This window comes from Cricetulus griseus, chromosome 6 (assembly GCF_003668045.3).
Source record: "Cricetulus griseus strain 17A/GY chromosome 6, alternate assembly CriGri-PICRH-1.0, whole genome shotgun sequence".
NCBI lineage: Eukaryota > Metazoa > Chordata > Mammalia > Rodentia > Cricetidae > Cricetulus > Cricetulus griseus.
In genome coordinates this window covers 125993372-126018075 of record NC_048599.1, presented here as the reverse complement: position 1 = coordinate 126018075, position 24704 = coordinate 125993372, and the positions used below count along the sequence as shown (strand labels likewise).

The window sequence follows — 24704 nt, the reverse complement described above, 5'->3', positions numbered from 1 at the left end:
AAAGACAGCATCTTCAACAAATGGTACTGTAGGTCAAACTGGATGGCTGTATGTAGAAGAATGGAAATAGATTTGTAGTTATCAACTTGCAAAATTTCAAGACCAAGTGAATCAAACACCTCAACATAAAACCAGATACAGTGAATGCATTGGTATAGGAGATGACTTTCTGAGCAGAACACCAATAGTGCAGTCTCTAAGATCTACAATTAATAAACAGAACCTCATGAAACTGATAAGCTTCTTTAAGATAAAGGACTAAGTCATAACATCTTGTCCTTCCAGTTTTCCCATCAGTTCACCACTGCTTCACAAACCAAGTACATACTAGCTGGGTGGTGGTGGTGCACGCCTTTAACCCCAGCACTCGGGAGGAAGAGGCAGGTGGATCTCTGTGTGTTTGAGACCAACCTGGTCTACAAGAACTAGTTTTAGGATAGGCTCCAAAGGTACACAGGGAAACCCTGTCTCGAAAAAAAAATCAAGTACATAGAAGTGCTCCTAAGAATCAAGATTTGTCCCTAAATTGAAACTACTATTTGCCATTTCTCTCTCATTTAAATTAGAGAATTATTAGTCCCTGCTTCTAAAAGTCTCAGCAAAATCATGACCAACATACCTGTAGTTCAAACAAAAGAAAGGTAGCATAGAAAGTATTACTGTAAGTCCAAGGAAATGTCTTCCAGCTGGATGGTAAATTCTGTTCTGTTGAATGACAGCATGACCTCTACCTGAAATATGCCTGTTACAACAGGGCTCATAATCAGTACTTACTAATCATCATTGGAAGTGAGAGTTTGTGACAGATGAGAAAGCCAAAGGAAACAATCTGCAGAGTTCAACCTATAAAGCAGTTACTGACAAGGTTGGTACCCTGGGTGTAGCACATTTCCCAGGCCACAGTCCTGCTATCATTCTCTCATATTTTTTCCTCTTAGAGCCAATCTCTGTTCATTCATCTATTTGTTCCTTATATTTATTATTCATTGAATCCAAAGCAAGTACCTGTAGATAATGGATTCATAAGCTACTTCATTCTCAAATACAAAATAAATTCTAACTTTAATTCTACTCTCAAGATAAAAGCATATATAACACTACTGAAAATTTTGGGGTTTATGGTAAAAGTTCCATAGGTAGCCTAAAAATCAATCGCACCACTGATGCTTATATCAAAGGCACACTCAATAGCTTAAGCCAAATTAAAACAGGTCTTTATGCCTGTTTTTTTCTATCCAGAAATGAGTTTGGTTCATTTGCTGAACAAATGATTTTGTGTCCTCTAAATGATTACTGGCTAGTAAGCAAAACATGGAGTTTGAATATCTCAGGAAACTTAAGTTAGGTTTAGTCACATAAATAAGTACATGATTAAAACTTATTTTCCATTAAAATTAAAAATTCATACTAAGAACAAAACAAAGAAAATATGCTGCATCTATTTTCATAGAAATGTAATGACTTCATTTTCCTTACAGCTGAAAAGTATTCCATTTTGTATATAGAACTAGAAAACACTATAGTTCCACACCAAATCTAATCATGCAAATGTAAGAGTGTTTCAAGTAGTATCTTCTATTTGGATGAATAGTATACAAAACAATTTGAAAGTCAAAAAATAAAAAAATAATAATAAAAACTAGTCAACTACTTTGCAGCCAAAAGGAGAGAGCAGGACCCATACCTTACTGGTTTTAGAAGACAAATCATCAAGCTTCATCTCTGGCTTAGATGGGCATATTTAGTTATCACTCTGAGAATGAAGGTTTGAGGAGCATTTAAAAAAAGAAGTGAGTCCACTTTTCATTACTGTGACAATTAACAGAGAAATCAACTTAAAGGAGTAGAGGCTTATTTGGCTCATAATTTTAGTTCAATGTTAGCTGACTCCATTATTCTGGCTTGAGGCATGGCAGAACATCACAGAGTTAGCTGTGTGTAACAATGAAGCAAAAAGGGGAGCGGGGAGAGTCTTGCGATGATGTATAAAGTTGTATTCCTAGTGATATACTTCCTTTACCTAGGCTCTCCCTACTGCTTGCAACCACATATCAGCAAAGCCATCAAATTATGAACACAACAATGGACTAATCCACTGGTTAGGTCAGAGCCTTCCTGATCTAATCACTTCTACAAACTACCACCATCTTTCAAGCAAGCCTTCAACATATGAGCCTTTGTGGGTAAACATTTCAGTAACACAGTGTAACATGGAGTTAATTGAAATTAAAGTGGAGAAGCTGTAAGAAAATACAAGGAATGCCATTACCCCTTCAGATCTGGAAAGGCTAGGCAAGAACCTGGATGAGAGGGAGCAATATGGGATGGGCCATCTGACAGAGACTGTGGCCTTCATTTTGTAGAAGAGGCCAGCATGGAAACCCACAGTGGAATAGAAACATAAGCTGCTCAACATTACTGCTCTTGCTCATAAGCCTTGTTCATGATACTTGATGGATGGTAAGAAACAAGAAGAAAAGGGAGACTGTAAAATTCATCCCAGTTTCCTTAGCCATGGAATTAATAAAAAGGCTGTAAAGCCAATAGAATCTCCCAGGAATTGTTCCACATCAAGACAACTTTAAGCTCTCTTGGCTGGCTGAAAAGCAGACTATGGTCTTGGTGGGGGCTTGATTTTAATGAATTCAGTGTATTTTCTTATTGAGTAGATTCTGCCTCCATTGGAGAAATTAATAATTAAGAAATTTTCTAACAATTTAGGTTTAATTTAGTCTTAACTTAGGAAAACCCAACATATCTTCCTTCTAAAATAAAATACCCAGCCATTTACAACTTCTGAAGATAGAGGAGACTTCCTATTGAGACAAAGTAATAAAAATACATATGAAAATACAACAGGATCCTTATGCAGAGGACCTTTTTCATAGAAATTTTAGCATCAACAGATTGTGTTACAGGTGCCCATCATGGATACTGGGTGCTAAACTTGGCCCTTGTGGAAAGGCGCCATGAGCTCTTAACTACTGAGATATCTCTTCAACTCAGAATCTGTAGTTTTAACAGGGTCCCAAGATAGTTGAGATGTTTACTGAACTCAGAGGAGTACTGCTCCAGTCTCCTTTAGCAACAGGCTTCTTTGTATGCTCTATGTCCACAAAGCAGTTTGCCTTCATTTACACAAGACTTAGCAGAATAAAGTGAGCAATCTGAGACAGCACCCGTTTTCAGACTTTAGCCTGGATCAGAAACATAAATCATTAGGCCATATGCCCAGATCATCTGATTCCATAGGTCTGGGTTGGGACCCGATAATTTGCATTTCTAACAAGTTACCAGGTGGTACTAATGCTGCTATCTGATGGAACACACCTTTAAAATCATTTTCAAATACCAGAGTCCTGGGAGGTTGGAGGGGTTGCATCTTCTGAGACCTACAGTGGTGGTGGTGGCCCTTGCCCAGTGTGATATCTTCCTGATATGGCAGGCGCACAGGCGTTCTGAGGCCAATGGTAGCAGCAGCTTCCTTAGCAAGCCAGTTTTCTATGTGGTTCCGGGCATTGTTCCCAGAAACTCAGCCTAGAATCTGTACTTTTAACTCTCCCAATAACTGTGTGAACTATCATAAATCTCTTTCCAAGTAAACTTGTTAGGTCAGATTCTGTTGCCTACAATTAAGAACTCTGGCCAAGATAGCTTTTTGAGACACTTAGCAAGGGAGTTTTAGACTGTGTTTTTATTGTTCAACCCACTTCACTTGGATAGATCAGCAGAAGACAAAAGACCTAACCATAGATTTAGTCCTGCGTCCTACATTATATGAGCCTAATCCAAGTAACAGGTAAATGCATGGAGGTTGTTTCCAAGAAAGCTGATGGACACTCAGTATCCAGCATCCTCTAGAGAGCCTAAAGGCAATATTTGGCACATGGCTGACACTTGCATTATAGTAATATTAACATATTTATTAATGAAAATTATATTTTAATATCCCCTGAAAAGAAGGCACATCATAGTATTCAAGCAATACCATAATTGACAATGAAAAGCCTTACTTTTGATCATGAATAATCATATTTGAAATAATTTTGTACAACTAATGTAGATAATTATGTATACTAATGTATCTTTCTCTAAAAGCTTACCTTGCTACTGAGTTATAATGATACATTGTCAAGTGCTGGCTCCCCAAATACTACCAACACACCATTGATAAGGCCAACTTGACTTTATTCCTCACAACATAAAGGAGGATACTATGAGCCTAACAATATTTTGAAGCTTTCTTGGAGAGGCAGTTTTGAAAATTGTTAGGAATCAAAAGAATGGTTTAAGGCAGGTCTTTCAATTTGGGTGTTAAGTAAAGAAAGGTAATTGTTGGGGTTGTAGAAGAAGCATTAAACAGGAAAGCAAATATTTCTTTTTTGAGGAAGGGGACAAGAAGCTCACAGAATTTGAAGACTTAAATAATCCATTGAAACTTCCCATTGACGAGCTAAAAGTCATGAATTTGGGCACGAGTTTCATAAAAAATATAAAATAAAATAAAATTGTGTTAATGTGGACAGTATGCTGGTTGGTTTTTGTCAACTTGACACAAACCAAGACATCTGGGAGGAAGTACTCTAAACTGAGAAGTCACCTCCATCAGATTGGCCTATAGGCAAGTCTGTGGGGCATTTTCCTGATTAATGATTGATATGGGAGGGCCCAACTCTCTGTGGCAGGTACCACCCTAGACCAGTGGTCCTGGGTTACTTAAGAAAGCAAGCTGAGCAAATCAGTAAGTACCATTTCTCTAGGGCTTCTGCTTCAGTTCTTGCCTCCAGGATCCTTCCTTGAGGTCCTGCTTCTGGCTTCGCTTGACTGACCGTGACCCTGGGTATGTACACTCTTTCCTCCTCAAGTCCCTTTTGCTCATGGCATTTTTATCACAGCAACAGAATAGAACTAGCACAGAAAATATGTTGTGGAATGCAAAGGTTAACAAATTTAGTTTTCATAATTTAAACTTCGTGCCTAGGCAGATAAAATATTTTCATTCTTCATCCTATTAGAAAATGAAATCTTTCAGGGAAGGAAATGTTTATAATGTGTGCCTAGTAAGCACTTGGAACTCAATAATATTTGTTGTGTGGATAGATGCATGCATGTATGAATAATAGATGAACACATGGATGAATTGGGTTGTCCATAGTTCCATGGAAGTCCTCAAGTATCCATTTAGAATCAAGGACTACCAGATATTTTTCATGTGACCGAAACTTTATTGGATATAATTACAAAGTCAACAGATGGGAATGATTCTAGTGGCCATGTGGACAGTAAGTTGCTACAATATAGATCATGCAATATCATTCTAAATGGAAGGTGGAGCTCCAATGCTGTTTGTATTGACTGATGCCACAGAAGTCAGATCATTGAAGATCAATACAGGGAACAGGTTGTCCTTGCTCCATAAATAGCACATGAGCACACTATTAACACTAGCATAAGAGAGAATCAGTGGAAGATATCTTGTATTTGAATGAATTTAAATTCAACATCATTGGAAAACTGACTAAAATTAGCCAAATGAATCTTCCTGCTTCAAACTGAAAAGGAGAGCTGAGGATTAAAAATTATGTCTGGTTCTAGAAAGACGAATAAAGTTACATTTTGCATTTCTGTGACTCATGCAATTTGTACAGTGCTACATAAACATAAATTTTCTGTCTCCAATAAAGAGATTCATGCCCAGATAATCCACATTCCAAACAGTAAATAAGCAAATAAGCAATTAGGAGAAAGAGGACCGGGCCAACAAGACTGAAAAGAAAGCTCTGGAAATTATGATAGACGGGTTTTGTCTTTCTTCAAAACAAACAAGGATAGCACACAAAAAAACCTTCCCTGTATTTTCAACAATGTACTTGTATCTTTACTTTGCTCTGTATATACCAAACCTCACATGAAGGTTAAACAAGGTGATCTGTCTCCTGGGGCCCTCATGGTAACCTCAAATAGCCACTGTAACTTGATGAGAAAATCCAGAAACTACTGTGAAGGAAGCTACTCCACATACAACCAAGTACCTTGCAGCCTGTGTTCCACCCCAGCACTGCTCCAGCTCTGCTCTGACTAGTTCTCTCCTCAGAAGAACATATGCGCCAGTACCCCCTCCAGCTGATGGAACAAACACAATCTTAACTTTGCCTGCTCGGCCACCTTAGTTTCTCCACAAGCTGCATTTTAAATTTCTCTCTCCTGTTCCTGTTCTGCCACCTGCTTTACCTTTCTTTGCTCTTTCAAATTTCTACCTCCTTATTCCCCCTTTTCAAATTATCTCCAACAGGTGTGCATCGAATCAAAGTAAGATTTTTCCTGATTGTGGCAAAGTATATAAAAGTAAATCCACATATGTACAATTTCATGAAAGAGAAATGGCATATGGTAAGGGCTTTTTGTAAATGCAATTATGCGTGAGAAGTGCTTCAGCAATGCTGTGGACAAAATGCTAGGGAGGCACTTGAAAGCCTAAGTACCAGGCAGCTGGAGTCAAGGGGGATTCGTCATACTGGAGACCTCTGCCAGGAGAATTCATGTTTCCCAATTCTAAGTATTTGAGAGAAAAAGGAAGAAGAGGATTGGACAATCAAGACTGTGGGTATATCTGGGAAAGTTACTATAGTTTTGTGTGTGTGTGTGTGTGTGTGTGTGTGTGTGTGTGTGTGTGTGTGTGTGTGTACAACACACAAAACAGGAAAACTTGCAAGGGTTTCTCTCTCCTTCCACCATGTGGGTCCTGAAGATCCGGGGTGGGTAGTCAGACATGGCATTAAGTGCCTTAACCCACTGAGTCCTCTCCCATGGTCCTATTATAGCTAACCTTTGGGAAAAAGGTGAATCTAGGCTTAAATGTCACTTGATAAGAAAACCACAGTCCAATTAAAATTTCTTTTTTTCTTGACCTATTTATTCGACAAATATTATAAAGAAAAGAATACATGTTCTAACTTCTGTTCTGAGAACTGATAGTATAAAGAGAAAATACACAACCTGGCCCTATGTTTCTGATCCTTGGGCCTGATATCGTTATACCATACTAACAATATATTTTGCCTTAATGCAGCCCTCAAGACATAAAGAATAATAAAGCATAGGTCCTGACTAATGGCTGCCATTAATTTATTACTAATTATAATAACAACTAAAAGTAAATGGCATACAGCAGAAACAAATTAATTTTGAATGAAAGACTTTCCAGTCTTTTCAAAACCCCTTGATGAAGATATTTCTTTTTGTCCTTCAGGTTTGAGAATTGAACTTAGGTCATTTTTGCATGTGAGCAAGTACTCTATCACTGGCTCAACTATTTTTGTTTATTTATTCTTTGAAAATGTCATAGATGCATACTATGTATTTTGATCATAGGTACTCCACTCTCTCCCCTTTCAACTCCCCAAAGACTACTTCACCATGTTCACTTCTCAATAAGCCCCTCCCATAAGTTCATGTCTTTTTTTTCTACTGAGTCCACTAAGTGTTGTCTATGTGTACATGGGCATTGGGACCTCCGTAGGAGCACAGGTAGCCTACCAATGGCCATACCATTGAAGAAAAGTTGGCCCTCTTTCTTTTACTTAATGCATAAGTAACCTGAAAATTGAGAGCACTACCAAAGAACAATCAAGCCTGCACTTCTTAGAAGGAATATCCACCCTGGGAACCAGAACAGGGGAGCTGGATTCTCTATTTAAAAAAAAAATGATGTCAAGAATATCCTGCAAAGCTACCTGCATCTGGCGTGTAGAAAGGTACCCCAAATAAATAACAAAATAAAAAGTTTCTAAAGTCTATGTTCTCAGTGTTTCTGGAAGGTATCATTGGCCTTTGATTATTATTGTGGGACCTGGGAGCTTAGTGAAGCTGCCTTTTCAAGGACAGTATGTTTCTTCAGCTTTGTTGGATATCTCAAGCTGTAGCAACCACCTACAACAAAAGAGATTAAGTTCTTTTCTCTGCCAATGAGCACTTCTCCATAGATCCCCATCACCCTGTGACAACCAAACCACACTGGACATCATCAGATATTTTCAATAAATACAATCAATATTGATTTAAAATAGTTCATATCATTAGCTTCCATGAAGCCTGCTCAAAATTTCTGAAACATATCTGAGAAGACCCCTCTCTAAAAGGCAGAAATCTTCTTCACTAAAAACAATGATTTATGAGAAAATCTATGTCATGACCATAAAGAAATAGAGATGAAATCTAAGGAAAATATATCTTATCTAAGAAAATCCTCCTCACACTTGAATAAAAAGACTACATACACAAGAAAAACAGACTGCATAAAAACCAGGCCTTTCTTTCTATACAGTTATTATATAACTCAACAAGAGATTGAAATTCAAAATAAAACTGACGCTACAACTTCTTGTTCATATCATGTTCTTGAGTAGTCAGAGTGCTACTCAAGAGTGTTTCTATAACAAATCTTTGTACACCAAATTTCTTCCAAATGCTTTCAATAAGAGCAACTCTGTAGTTGGAATTTCCCTTAGGCAACCAGCTCACAAATAACTATATGGAGAGTTCTTATTAATTATGAAAGTTCTGCCTTATTTAGACTTTTCCCACTAGCTCTTATAACTTAAACAAACCCATTTATATTAATCTGCACTCAGCCACATGGTGTTACCTCATCTCTATACTACCCATCCTGCTTCTTTTGAGGATGGCTGTTTACTCTTCTTTTCTTCACCCCAAAGCTCTCTTTCTCCTGGAAGTCATGACTATACCTCTTGCCCAGCTATTGGCCATTCAGCTTTTTATTTATTACACCAATCACAGAAATACATCTTCACACAGTGTACAAATATCCTGCAACACAACTCCAATGAAATAATTAGCAAGGAAGTTGGGAGAGTACTAACATACACTGCCACTTAAAAAGTTTGATTCCTGGAAGCAGTGGTTTTCACAAGGACAAAAGAACTATAAAAGCAGTAAATACTGAAAATATTTTTCTATTTTCCTACATGGTCATATCTGGGGACAAAGGACAGGAGTGAATACAATCTTAATGGCATCTTATTCCACCAGTATAAAGGGAATGGATGGGATGGGTTATAGAAAGATATAGATATAGATGGAACATAGATATGTAGGTAGATATAGATAAATTACTGTATCTTCTTATGAACTATTTTAGCAACTATTATCTATATTCCTGTCTTGGGTATTTTGTATATTGTTTCAAACTTGAAATTATATTTGTCATACTGTGGAGGTTACTCTTTCTGTTTACAATGTTTTTGTGCACAAATGTAAAGTTATTCTTATCATATTGTATGTAGGTTTGTTTCTACATACACTTAAGATATTTTGTATATTGATACTATTTAGGATTTCTTTTATCATTTTGCACTATACAGTTCTATCTCTAATCAAGCTTTTTCAGTTCTACCTCTGATCTAGATATTTACTCACATATGTATATACTTACGATTTTGAAGTCATTGTCCTTGTGCTGCACAGCTGTTTAAAGATTGTTTAATTTATATATGTAAACTTTCAGTCAATAAGCAATATATGTTTTTGAGAATTACAGATTACTGTCACCCATTCTTCTTATACCTAGTTATGTCAGGCAGGTTCTCTATGTGCTCAGAGATGTACTCACCATAGATATTTGATCTTCAAACACTTCGAAGACATGCAGAATATGACATTTAAATGTTTGAATAATTTAGAACTCCATTGACACAAGACAAAATTGCTCCTGGAAACACCAAGCTATTCCCAAGAGTATGATGGGCACCCGTAACACTCCATTTGGAGTTCATTTTCTTCTTGGCAAAACTGGCCTTGTGGGCAAAGAACTGCCCTTGACTTAACCATTAACACTGGATATGCTGTCTTAATTAGACAAGCAGGAGATAAACAAAAGGAGACTGCTGAACCTTGCCAAATCAGGGTAGGACAGTCTTCTGAATTTTCCAGCTTCTGATATGGTCTGTCAGACACTGTAGGCCTTAGCCAAATTGGTTTTCCCAACATTATAGTGAGACCTTGGGTGACTGACCAGGTACCCTGCTGTTTCTGTCATTTCTTACTCCTTTAGGAAGTCACCTGCTTGCACTTTCTGTTTACATAACATAGTACTATTATTTTCCTTCTCAGGTCTTTAATGAGGTTGAAGACTGGATAGTCACAATGAATATTCTCTCTTATCTTAACTAGAGCATATTAGGTACAAGACTTAGACTTTACAGAATAGGACAGATATCAAAATATATTCTGTTATATGCCATTTCCCTTGGACTGGACATTTAGTATGTATTTCTTGCTTAATGTTGCTCTTGCTGGTTGTAGATCTAAATTTGTAGATGTTTTCACATTTCTTTCTCCTGGAATATATTTGATATTTGTTATCATTGTATATAGTTTTTGTATCAGGTTTAAAACCCTCTTATTTAGACAAAAAGGAAAAATGTAGTGGCATCTTGCTCCACCAGTGCACTTGGAATGGTGGCCACACCTTAGGATGTGGCTTCAGGTATGCAGATATGACCCCTCATAAGGAAAAGGAGCGGTAGGCTTGTGATCTCTTTGGTTGTGGTTGGAGCATGCTGAAAGGCAGAGACTGCATTTTCAGGAGCAGGAAGACTATGGTGGTTATTTACCATCTATTGAGTGCTCCCCTAATGAATACCTGTGAATCCTTTATCTGGGTATTTGTGGACTCCTTTAAACCCACCTTCAACAATCTACCTAATAAAGAAAATAAAAATATTAGTAAATGGCTCATAATCTCTGCCTACAATATAGCTTCATGGATTAATCCTAGAGTGAATTAACATTTACCCACTCTATATTCTCGCTCCTACATCTGAGTAAGAAATCTGCCCATTGTTTCAAAAGTTGCTAAATTGGAGCATAGAGCACTAGGGTAAGACAAAACTTAATGTGTTAGAGCAGTATTTTCAACCAACCGGTCCCAATGCCCTCCTTTTATAGCAAATAATTTTAAAGTCACATTTTACCCTGAAATTTATATCTAATATATTTGCACAAAGAATTTCTGATAATGTTAATATAATGCCTTGACTATAATAAGAGGTAAAAGGAATAGAAGATAATGTATAATGAAATGATATGCATTTCTATATGAAACTTCTCGGGTGTCAAAATAAGAAGCCATATGAAGGAGTCAGATGTTTGTGTCTATACTTAGAATCTGTATGAAGGTGACAACCACAAATGGAGTCAAGTACAGGTGTGCTGAATTGGCAACTCGAATATCACAAATGGCGTTGTCATTGGTGATGTAATTTTCTGAAACAGTGAGCAACTCTTGATAATTATAACAAACAATCCTCCCCCGATATGCAATGCAGTCACATTCCTAGAAGTTTCAGTGTTTATTAAAATTATTCAAAAGTATTTTGAAATTAGGTTTAAAATAGACTTAGGTTTTATGTACTAGTCAGATGTGGATTTTTCCCAGACATGAATATTTGGCAAGATACTTGTGAACATCATACATGATGCAGAATTAGGAGTGAGGCCTTTCATAGAATGACCTACACACAGCACAACATTTGGAATCAATGACATTCACACACTGATAGGAATGACACAATTCATAGCAATAAGAAATGCACATAAAAGTGCCCCAGAGAGTGCCATTGTTCTTGTTAAGAACATGTAAAAGGAAGGTGAGTGATGCTGGTGTGGAAACTCCAAAAAGAAAAGTGATTGGCAAGATGGAGACAGCATGGCAGTGAGGAGCCAGATGCATGCTGCTTATGTCTTAAAGCGTTGTAGGAAGCTATCAGACAATTCTAAGAAGGAAGCAGTAGGACTTAACATGCAATTTTAAATTATGATTTTGTTTTCTGCATATAATGTATTATGAGGATATGGGAATGAGAGAAGAGATAGACACAGCAGCTATGAAACCATTATAAGCAAACTAAGAAGAGGTGATAATACATCAAGCTGCAGTGGGAAAATTGATACATAAAAAGCAGTGTGTTCATGATTTATGTTTGAGATGGAGAGAAACAGCTTTGTTCATGGGTCACATGCGAGAAGAAGGACAAAAGGAATTGAATGGCTTCCTGGGTTCTGGTGAGGAAAAGAAAATGGTGGTCAAGCTCTGAGAAGAAAAGATTAGAAAATTGAAAGGTTTTGGAGAAAAGTAGTTTTGTTTGTGGACATTATATTAATTTACTTTCAATGGTAAAAGCTCAAGGAAGATAGTTTTAATTGCAAATTATAGCAAACAAATCCCCAAGTAGTTCTATAAAACTACTTGGCTGGTGGCTCAGTGGGTAGGAACCTTGCTTCTCTTCCACAGTACCAGAGTTTAATTCCTTGCACTCACATGTACAGCCCACAGCTACCTGTAACTCCAACTCCAAGGAATTCAATGATTTTTTTCTGATCAATATGCACAGGCACATTAAAATGTGTATTCATATACATAGACACACATATTTAAATAAACAGACAAATAAATAAATCTTTAAAAGATCATGCTTTGGCTTACATATAAAAAGTGTAGAGTGAGGGATCTGAATTGATTCAGCATTCATGTAAATCTCACGAAGAGTTAAACCACTGGCTCTGTATTCTAACCCTCTGAACATTGAAAATAATGGAAAATAAAGAGCCAGCATCCTTGATAATACAAACAAGATCGGGAATGAAAACTTATTGTGTCTTAAGGAATGACTAGAGGCATGTGTCCATCTTGTAGCAATCATAGTAGCTGTGCAAACTGAATGCTGATTCCTTTAACTTCAGTAGTTGAGGTTGCCTTGCCCTCAGCATAAGCAGCACTCAGCAGCAAATTGTTCTCTGGGGCCTCTCTGTAAGGTGGCATGCTCGGGTTCTCTCCTCCTCACACATCTGTACTTCCCCCTTTCTGTGGTCTCTTTATAGTACACATTCCTTGACCCTTAACGAAATGCTTATAGACTAGTCAAAATGATTAGCATCTCTTACTTTTATTGTTCAATACACTCTTAATAGTTGAAATGAATCTTCTTTTATTGACATGCCCTCATTCCTCATAAAACACCCAGTGGTTTCTTCATAAAACACAAAATGTATTATTACTTGTTTAAATCCCTTTAGTACTTGCTTCCCAATGCCTTAAGATGAAAACAAATTTGTGTCTGTATCCTTAAGGCATCTCCAAGAGTAACCACTTAGTTCACACCACTTAGATCTCCATGCTTTCAACATGCTGCATTTTTATCTGCTCCTTGAATATACCCTACATATTCCTGCCGTAGGGCTTCTATACAGACTATATTCTCCACTTGCAAGAATGTTTCTCCATCTTAGCTCCTTATCCTTCACTATCCAATTGATCTTAAGGTCACATCTTAAATATTTCTTCACAACAAATTGTCACTGATTCTTATCCAGATCCCTGCCCTTTTCTTACACAAAAGTACTGCCATCAGATTCTCCCATAGAAATCTACACTTCACTCTAATACTTCCTACATTTGATATCCATTAGTCTCTCCTGCTAGACTGCAATTCAATTCATAACCCAAGTTTCTAACAAATGAGAGGGTTACAAATAGAGTATAGAAGCTATAATAAAATACAAGACATTAGTAATGCTACTCCATCAGATCTGCATTGTAAAAGAGAGAAACTGGAATGAATGTAATCAGTGTGGGATGAGCCATCCAACAAAGACTGGACAATTGAACAACCAAATTAACTAATGAATTGTAACTTCTGCTGCTCCACACATTGCTAAAACAGGAATGCCTGAAAAATCTATATGTAGAAACCTGAGAATTGAAGTGTTTGACATATAACTTGGGCTAATAATCTTAAATGCTATTGATCACTAAAAGGAACCAGGTCCCTCAGAGAAGTGACTGATTTAAGGACTAGAACAATAAGCCACCCAGACAGTCTAGAAACCCTTTTTACACCAGAAAGTAAAGCCATGTTCAAAAAACCATGATGATGTCAAAAGAAGGTAGAATCTGAGGTGCAAGGGTGCACCTCAAAAAAATGTGGGATAATTCAAACATCAAATCAAATAATAATTACTATAAAGTATAATCAGTTGATTATAGAAATAAGATTTTACCAATATAATTAAATGGATAATTTGAAAGTTTTATGAGGGAAAGTTTATATGAATGAATGGCACATTTTATGATGAGTTAGACACTGATAGAGCATCAAATTAACTTTCTACCAAATTCTTATAAATCAAAAAGGGAATATTATATTGCAATAGTGAAAACAGGCAAATATCATCTTTTAAACACTGGCAACATGATGAATCAAAATTGTGTATCCCTGACATGAAAAATAAATCATGGTATCATGTTTGTATGTTTCTGCCAGTGATATAAAGCGTATTCATGAGAAGCTATCAGATAAATTCAATGACATTCTTCAAAATCTCTACCATATAATCTTCAGAAGTGTCAAGGTCATGGAAAGAAAGATGAAGTAGGCATTTCAGATTGAAGAAAATAAACAACAGCTGAAAGCCAGACATGATTTTGAACTAGATCTTTGGCTCTGGTAAATAATGGATGAAAGAACTATACCACTCACAGGGGTCTGAGATTATGTAACAGTGCTACATCAATGCTAATTCCCTGGTTTTGATGATTTTGTGGCTATGTGGAGAAATGTTATGACAGTGTGAAAAAAGCCCTGACATGTTCAGAGATTCTATGTTATGAGAAAAGCAACTTATATTTGAATGGGTCAGGTGAAGGTCTGTATACTTGAAACTTTGTGATGCCTGGAGCTGAGTTGTGCATAGAAGAACCTTATAAAATAACTCCCAACAGCCCATGAAAGTATGTCTCTTTCTTCTCTTCATGTGCTCTAACACTCAATAACATGAGTGCTAGGTCCAGTCTTACATTTTATGTGGGCTTGTTTTGTTCTTGGTATGGAAAAAGTGCAAGGAGTATCATTTTCTACTTCAAAAGATTGATAAGCCATTTTTTTAAAAAAGCTGCTAGGGTTTGCAACCTTGTCTTATTGGCTTCCCATTTATAAACTGATGAATTTCCTTGTTTTACCCCAGCCACCTTAACTGAACCCTTGGCACTCAGTCAGTTTCTCATTTAAAAAAAAAATCCATCCAGTCAACAGGAATAGGAAAGCACTTAATAAGTACCAGGTCTATGACAAACACCATGCAAGACAAAGTATTAAGATATGACCAGTTCTTCTTATGAATCTCAATCATAGGAAAAAAACTGATGATCTTTAGGAAAAGGTCATTTCCAAGGTCATATCTGAAACACAACAAGTGCAGATACATGTACACTCACAGTCAGAAGGAGGTGATGATAAATAATGGGGCTAATAATTTGTTATTCTTATCTATCATTTCTACTGGAATGGGCAGCACAACAGAAAGAATAATTGTACCTGAACCTATCAAATGTCTGTAACTTGCTTCTAAAGCATCCTATTTGCCTTATAGTGCTTCTGAATCAATTCTGCTAAAAAATATCATTAGTGTGAGGGGTTAGATTAAAAGAGTTTGGACAAATGGAGGTTACATTCAAGGCAGGGTTTAATGTAACTATATATGAATATTCTGACATCTTTCTTTTATTGCAATTTTCAATTACTCTTGTGAATGAGTAAATGACTCCACCTGGAAAATTGTGGGATCAAAAGGAAGACACAATGACTTCTCTCATACTTAACTGTTATCACTCAGAAGAAATATATCCATATACCTGTACAATTCATTGATATGCTTACCCTGTCCTAGACTTAACTGTTCCTAAATAATTATAGGAAATTTTTTACTGTAGATCTATGAGTTTCATTCCAAACTTCTCAAGGACAACCCCTAAGCCAATGTCTTGCCTAAAGTGATTTATATATAGTAGGCAATAAGCACTTTAATACAAACTTAATTTGGGGGACTGGAGAGATGGCTCAGCAATTAAAAGCCTTTGCTGTTCTTCTGAAAGACTAGAGTTTAACTCCCAGTACTCAGGTGGTTTACATCCACCTATCTGTAACTCCAGCCCTAGGCAAAGCAATATCCTTTGCAGAAGTCTGTGGGCATCTGCTCTCTCTCTCTCTCTCTCTCTCTCTCTCTCTCTCTCTCTCTCTCTCTCTCTCTCTCTCTCTCTCTCCCATACACACACACAAACACACAAACACACATGAACATCAATATACACATACTTTAAAATAATTAAGGAATAAAATTACGTTTTAATTTAAATTTTAAATAATATGACATATGTGTTTAAAATACAAAATCTAGGCAATCATGTCATCTAAACAAACTATACAATGATTCCACATAGATCTCAATTCTTTGTGAGGCACACTGGTATCACTACTCCCATGAAACCATTTCCCTCAGGGGTCAGCTTCCAGGTAGTTTTTTTTGTTTTTTGTTTTTTTTGTTTTTTTTTTTTTTGGTAGTTACCAAAACTGCCAACTTTGTAAACATTTCCCTTTGTACATTACATTACTGGCTCCTATAACCTAGTGTGCTTTACCCACATTTGATCCTCACCCACTTCCTGTGCAACAAAAGCTATGGGAACAGCCCACAGAGTATTCTCTAATCAAATAATCGAAAACACTGATATCCCCTAAGTCCCTAACAATCTCCAAGTCTTGTGAAGCTCCATCTTTCCATTATCCCATATGCTTTGTAGTTGTTGCTATGTGTGGTGGGGGTGGATGTATCATTAGGACACATAGCTCATAGGGAGAAACTGAAATACAAATCAGCTGAATGTTAGTCCTTATGGCTTAAAATATGTTACCATGTTGTACAAACAGATTGTTTGCCTAGATATAGATAAAGAGGCAATTTATACTTGATCATGAAGCTCTAGATATAAGACGAGCAGGTTTATCTAATGCCATTAGAATAGTGGCCCCATACTAAAAGGCTCATGCTGGGTACAGGTTAAGCTTCATACTCTTGAAATATAAGGATTCATCTTTGTATCTGACACAAAATTCTCTTTCTACTTATGCTTTTTGATTAATGTGGTTTTATTACATATTCATACATGTGTGTTATCAGGAGCAGCTAATTACTCCATGTTACTTTCTTCTTCTACCCCTATCATGGCTTATATCCCTCTCAGCCCTCACAGATTCCATTCCTTAACTTAACTTAATATTCACTATTTTCACTACTTTTTGAGTTTTTATTGTGTGGCTGTTTTCAGCCCCTGTCCCAAGAACTGCCTGCCTCTCCATTTAAAGCTAGTGAATTAATGTCTTTAGTGGCGGCAACCTAATATTAAGTTTTCCCAATTGTAATTAGTAATCACTCTTATGCAGGTCTACAATGGAGAAGATGAGTAGGGAATAAAGAAATACAATGAAAGAAATAATTGTAATATATATTTTGTGTTATCTCATATTGGAAGTATGAAATTTGCTTTTTTTTATTTTATAGGGGGGTACAGTTAAGAGATTGTCTTGAATCTGAGAAGGGACTTTGAACTTTTAAAGACCATATAGAAAGAAAGACTATGGAGACTTTTGAAGTGGGACCAAATACATTTTGCATGTCGATATTACCAGAGCCTATAGAAGCAAGGGGGTACACTGTGGTAGTCTAAATGAGAATGTTTTCCACAGGCTCTGGCATTTGAATATTTGAATATTCCCAGTTTGGGGTACTGTTGGGGAGGTATGGCTTGTATGGAGGAAGCATGTCACTGGAGATAGGCTTTGAGATTTCAAAGCAATGAGCCAGATCCTGTTTACTCTCTTTTTCCTGATTGTAGTTAAAGATGTGAGCCCTCAACATCCTGCTCCAGCCTGCTGCTGCTGGCTACAATGCTTCCCTTCCTTAGGAAACTTACCCCTCTGGAGCTACAAGACAAACAAACCCTTGCTTCTATAAGTTGTCTTGTTAGTGGTATTTTATCACAGAATAGAAAAGTAATTAATACAATCCTACATAGTTATGAGTGCCTGCAGGTACTCTCTGGGTAATAATTTCTGCAGAGGTAATCCAAAGGGCAAATTTTTATTAAATGACCCATTACTTCTAAAACTGGTGTTGTCTGTCCTTGTGTGGTATATACCTTCAGCTTCTCTTTTATGTTTTTTTTTTTTGTGTGTGTGTGTGTGTTACCAGATGTAGATTTCTAAGTAGTGTTCTCATATTACCTTCATTTTTATATACCCTTGTTTCTTAATTTCCCCATCCTCTATCACTTCTGTTTTGTTAAAAAAATAAAATAAACTACAGAAGCTCTTCTACATTATGCTTAGGATGCCAAGGTGAACTGAGTTAGATCTATGTCAACTAAACCAACATAACTAAGTCAGACCTGGTTTACAGTGTTTATAAATCTTTCTCAAACTGTGGTTTACCAATCTGACATATACCTTCCAGGGTTTCACTCTGATTTACAGAGTGAGGCTATAGCAGTTTGAATGAGAATGGCCCTCACAGGCTCATGTATTTGAATATGTGGTACCCAGTTGGTGGAAATATTTGGGAAGAACCAGAAGGTACAGCCTTGTTGGAGGTGTGTTACTGGGGTGGAATTTGAGGTTTCAACAGACTCATACCATTTGCTTTCCATTATAAGTTGCCTTGGTTATGGTGTTTTACCACAGCAACAGAGAAGTAACTGAGACAGTGACTTTCCTGATTAATTCACTATATCTAGCTTTACTCAGCATAAGAATCCCACAACAGGACTGGAAAGAAGACCTTACAGTTTAAAGCATGTATTGCTCCTGCAGATAACCTGTGTTGGGTTCCTAGAATCCACAAAGCAGCTTACAACCACCTGTAACTTTAGTTCTGGGGACCCAGTGCCCTCGTCATACCTCTGCAGGCTCCTAAATGCACAATGTGCACATACAAACATACTCAAACAAACAAACAATTCCACAAAGCATCAAGAAAGAAGCTCATTTCTCTATACTTCTCTTGTTGGCGTCTGTGTCTCTCAAGTCCCAGTAACCTTTATAACTCTGAACTTCAATTTTTGTTTCTTTTATGTTTTTAATCATCTGTGGATTCCTCTGCCTCACAGCTACAGCTTTCTTCAGGATCTGATGCCTCCTTTCATGGCCCAAGAATTGGTGACTCTTTCCAGGAGGAAATCAGCTCACAGAATATCAGGTCAGGAACTGGTACCAGAGAAAAGCTGTATGCAGAGCAATACCTTAACAAGGGCTAGTCACTGAGTTCAATCCCAGCACCAGAAATTAGTGCACTCTTGTTCTTCCTTCCTTCCTTCCTTCCTTTCTTTTTTCTTTCTTTTTTTCTTTCTTTCTTTCTCTTTCTTCCTTCCTCTCTCTCTCTCTCTCTCCCTCTCTCTCTCTCTCTCTCTCTCATCATGTGTATGTCTGTCTGTCTAATCAATTCATCTAGAAATAACATGGCTCTTAACGTAAATCACTCTTATATTTTGTCCAACTTTTCTGTCATTCTCAATGGGAGGCTTATTCAACAATGAGATAATTCATCATACACTTTGGGATCGTTTTTGACAAGCTTTTAATCTGAGCAGTCATCACAGTTTAACAGAATGCAACTTAAGTGCAAGTTCATAAAACAAGTTTGTAACTCCTGTCTCCATTTTTCTGTGGCATCTTATTATCTCTTGTGATATGATTTGAATAATATGGTAAAGAGATGCCTGCCTCAGAATGTTTGATTCACATATACCTGTTATTTAAGATCCAACTATACGAAATATATTCAGGAAATTATCTCTGCTAATATATCAATGTTTCTAGAAGATTGGCAGTCACTAAAGATAATAGATCAGACATTTATAAAAAGAGAAAAATAGTAGAAAAAGTATGTGTCTGAATCCTGCTATGGAAAGAATCACAAGACCATATTCAAGGTTGGCACAAAAGAGAAAAGATGGATATCACAATGTAAGAAAAGTACCCGAGAGACTCTACCTTCCTTATATAACGATTTGGGCCAAAACAGTAAGTGTTGTTAGAACACTTCACCCTGCATAAATAAAGGCTGATAAGAATCATAATATCCAGTAAGACCCTTCACAGGGATGCTATAAACAATCTCTCCATCTGATTTAGATGGTATATAGCCCAACTAGACATAAAGTAGTCTCTATTTTTCTCTTTTACCAAAACAATGTGTTTAATAATTCAATATTATCTATTTTCTTCTCTGTCAATCATGAAACTCATGTCAAAGTCCTAAGCCTGCGCGCATGCGCACACACACACACACACACACACACACACACACACACACACACACACACACACACTGCATCAAACAGGATAAAAAAAGACATGGTTCTGTAATGCCTTGCAATGAGTAACAACTGCTAAATCACACATCTATACACCTAAGCTTTGGTGCTAGTTTTGGTTTAAAATAAAGCAAGCTCAGCTACACATAATGATTTGGGTTTGTTTTTGTTACCCAGGAAGTGGGTAGTGTCTGATGAAGATGAGATGATGCTTTATGCAAGAGACAGAAGACCAGAGAAAAAAACCTCTGCACATAATTGGTGTTTACTATTTCATACCTTATTGCTCCAAATTCTCCTAGCTCTGCCAGAAAAAAAAATATACTGACACCTGTTATTCAACGAGGTATCTATGGGATAGATGGAGAGATTAGAGGGAAGCTGTGGTGCTAAAAGCTGCAAGGAATGTTTAGTTTATTTTCAGAACTGAATGAAAGTGGTTCCAACCTCAGTCAACCTTGGGTTTTTATGTCCAAATTTGTCCTTAAACCAAGAAATATATCATCCTTCTTCTGGGTTTTATGAGGACAGTATCACCATGATATGCTATATCCAGTGCCTTTTAAAATCACACAGACGCATATGTTTTTTATGCTTCACAGTGAGACGTCCCAAGATGTAAATTAAAGCCAAGCATGTACTTGCCAGGGCCCTGATACTATCATCCTGGCATAAAGTGACATAGTGCTGGGCCTCCTCAATTCAAGTTCTGTCAAATCCAATCACTTAATTAAAGCCCTGGGAATGATGGGAATTTCAATAGCATGGCACTCTGGGAGCATTCTATAATCTAAGGCAAATACAGAAATAAAACTACTAGAGTGAACCTATCAAAGCCATAATACATCTATTACCACAGCTGTTCTCCCCAGACACTAGGCTCCCTCCTGATCCTATTATTAAGTGCAAATGACCAGGCTCGGTGACTGTTATTTTCAAAAACATTACTTATCGTGTATTGTGTTCTGAATCTTGTTGACTTATTTTAATTTGCATAATTATAGTAATTTTCTACTATGTCAATGCCATAGGATTATGTTAGGATTTTGCCTTTTATTTAAAGAACTATGTGGGTTCAAAAGCAAATGGTTATATTATTTTTTGACCCTTTCAGCAACTGAGATGCAAGGATGAGAGAATGGTGCATTTTCTTAAGTTTATTCTTGGCTCATATTTGGAATCATTGACATAGGTATGAGAGATCCAAAAGGGGAAGCAAAATGAAAGGGATTGAGAGAGTGCAAGAATATAATGAGTTGTAACAATAAGAAGAGCTCCTTACCTGTGGAGTGTGTTCAGAGTACATGTCAGTTGTCATTATAACACTTTCACTTGTAGCAACTCAGAGTTTGATCAGCTTGGCCTTATTTTACAGAAAACAAATTTATGAGTAATTGGTCTTCTAATTTTCATTAGAACCTTGTATAACATCTACATCTTTAGGTTCTTATTCAGACCATTTTCTGTTCTACAGATTAAGAACTTGATGCACAACTTGCTTAGTGAGAAATTCAGAGAATATTCAGTCTATCAGTTGTCCATTCTTTCAGTGTATAATAATCAAGAAGTCTTGTACTACATAGCCAACTTAGTCATTTTTACTGGAGTTTAAGAATTTTTGTTTTGGATGTACATAAACTTGAATACTCAGTTGGTCCCCTCATTTCTGCCTGTTGAGTAGAGCTGGTACTGCAGAAGTATGAGTCAGGGGAAGAATACATGATAACAAGAATGGAGATATCATAATAGAGGGAGACATTTTTGGTTTACAGAGAAATCAGGCACTATGGAAATGTCTGGATATCTACAAATATGACACCAGCTAACTATCTCAGCAATGGAGGAGAGGCTACCTTAAATCCCCCCCCCATTATGAGATTGATGACTGAATTATATGACATCCTATAGCCTTCATCCAGCAGCTGGTGGAAGTAGAAGCTGACACCTATAACTAATCACCAAACTGAACTGGAACCCAGATACAGAGAAGGACCAGTGAAGAGCACAGAGGTCCAGACCAGGCTGGTGAAACCCACAGAAACAGCTGACCTGAACAACTGGGAACTCTTGTTCCCTAGTCTGATAGCTGGAATACCAGCATGGGACTGATCCAAACCCCAGGAACATGGGTTTCTGTGAGGAAACCTCAGAAATCTATGGGACCTCCTGTAGAAGCCCAGTATTTATCCCTAGCATAGGTGTGGACTTTGGGAGCTCATTCCATATAGAAGAATACTCCCTGAGCCAAGACACACAGGGGTGGGACTAGGCCTTACCCCAAAGGAAACGAAAGACTCTGATGACACCCTATGGAAGGCCTCACCATCCAGGGGGAGCAGAAAAGATATGTGACAGATAAGATTTTAGTTGAGGGGTTAAGGGAGGACAGGTGGGAGAAGGGAACTGGGATTGTCATGTAAAACAATCCTGTTTCTAATTCAAATAAAAAAGTTGGAAAAAAAAAAGAAATGCCAAGATGGCCACCATTGCTTAAATTTTCTTCACTGGGTATTCCCCCAGGCATTTCAAGTCTCTCCAGTAACCTTAAAAATGAATAAGCGAATAAATAAATTAACTAATTGAAAGACTTCTGATAATCAAGGAAATGGGATTATAGATGTGGCTCCTGTTCCTCAATCTCATGTCCAAGACTGCAGCCAAAAGTTCCACAGAGATTCCCATAAGATATAAGACTTTGGTTCCAACTCCAAAAGTACATATGGCAGAACCATTATGTGGGCCTAGAGATTTCCTGCTGGCATTATTCTTTCTATATCCCTCTCTTCTTTTTAAAGGTTTATGGCTGCTCAGTCATTGAGACATGAATCTGCAAGTGCAACAGTCCCAACAGAGATGAGAACATACAAAAATCTAGCTGGTCTCAAGAGAAGTATTCTTACAAGACATCTGAGCACCTCTTCTCTCCTTAGTTTTTGAAAACATCACTGGATCACTGTGCCTTTAAATGACAAATCAAGCATATAATTTTCTGATATAAAGCAATTGCTCTTTGGAATTCTAAGTCTCACCCAAGCCAAAAATCAAAGAATTCTTTTTGTTCATTTGCTTCCCTCTTCCAATCAGCACCTGTAGCATGATATAAAAATGTTACACTTAGAACCCCGGAAGTCAAATTGAATCCACACCTACCATCTCTCACTGTGTGCTTCCTGTTCCCATCTTCCTGATGAGGCAAGTCCTTCTGTGTATGTTTATCTTATTGGTTGTTGAATAAAGTACTGTTGGCCAATGAAGAAGTAAGTTAGGCGGGACTAGGAATCAAGGAGGATTCTGGGAAATGTAGTAAAGATAAGTCTTGTGACACAGGTAGGAATTAACACAGCAGACAGACTCAGAATATAAGCAGGAAATCTCTCTCTCTCTCTCTCTCTCTCTCTCTCTCTCTCTCTCTCTCTCCTCTCTCCCTCCCTCCCTCCCTCCCTCCCTCCTGCTCTCTGCTCTGGAGCCATCACGTGATCCCGGCAAGACAGGATACATTTCACCTGTCTCCATTCTAGCATCCTCCATAAGATAAGTCTTATGATTATGGTTGATAATTAAGACTGACCTAGCAGATAAGAAATCCTAGTCATTGGCCAACAGCATCGTAAATAATATAAGACTCTGTATGTTATTTGGGGGCAGCAATGTGGCAGCAGGGCTCAGGCGACTGGCAGAAAGACTTATTGTTACATCTTCCATTTCTTTTCTATTCTTTGTAGATAATACCTATACAAAAATGTCACAAGAATTAGATAATGAGAAAACATTAAGGGAATTTATATGCACTCCTAGAAAGTTGTGTTAATTCTTAAAATTGTTCCTTCTTTTCATTTCTAGTGTCCCCCCACAACTCAAGCCCTTGTTAGAGCTTGCTTGAGTAATTTCATGATGTTCTCTAGCCTAAGGACTCTCAAATACATTGTTAGCAGTGGTGTCCTCAGGAATTCTTTTGCCACTCTTACACCTGTGCCAATATTCTGGTCAGAATAGCACTTGCTAATGCAAAGATCCTCCATTCTCAATCTATTTTTCCTTATCTGATCCCTAGAATCCCTTTCCATGGAAGAGTCTCCTTTTCTTTCTCCTTTTGGTTCATATCAACTTTCCCTAATTTTGTAAAGTACTAATTTGGTCATACAAATTATCTATCATGTATGTGTACTATAAACCCAATTGTTTCAAGAATTTTGGTAACATCTTCCTTGTATATTGATAATGTTCTAATATTTGCCTCCTTGGGTGGAGAGGTTGCCACAGGGCCTTGACAATCCTAGATAAATGATCTCACCAGAGTACTATAATTTTTAAGATCAGGGTCTTACTTAACTGTACATGACTGACTGAAAATGGAAACGAAATCTTTTTTTCCCTGAGACAGTGTTTCTCTGTGGCTTTGGAGGCTGTCCTGGAACTCTCTCATGTAGACCAGGCTGGTCTTGAACTCACAGATATCCACCTGCCTCTGCCTTCCGAATGCTGGGAA

At 37.3% G+C, this 24704-nt stretch overlaps 1 long non-coding RNA gene across 1 annotated transcript in view; it reads right to left on the bottom strand.

Moving 5' to 3' along the window:
• LOC113836283 overlaps positions 1-23448 on the bottom strand; it is a 65413-nt gene extending 41965 nt beyond the window's left edge. Inside the window, exons 1-2 of the long non-coding RNA XR_003486345.2 lie at positions 23369-23448; positions 21501-21581 (exon numbers count right to left, since the gene is read on the bottom strand). This is a non-coding gene — a long non-coding RNA (uncharacterized LOC113836283). The remainder of the gene's footprint in view (positions 1-21500; positions 21582-23368) is intronic.
• Between the last annotated feature and the right edge of the window lie 1256 nt (positions 23449-24704).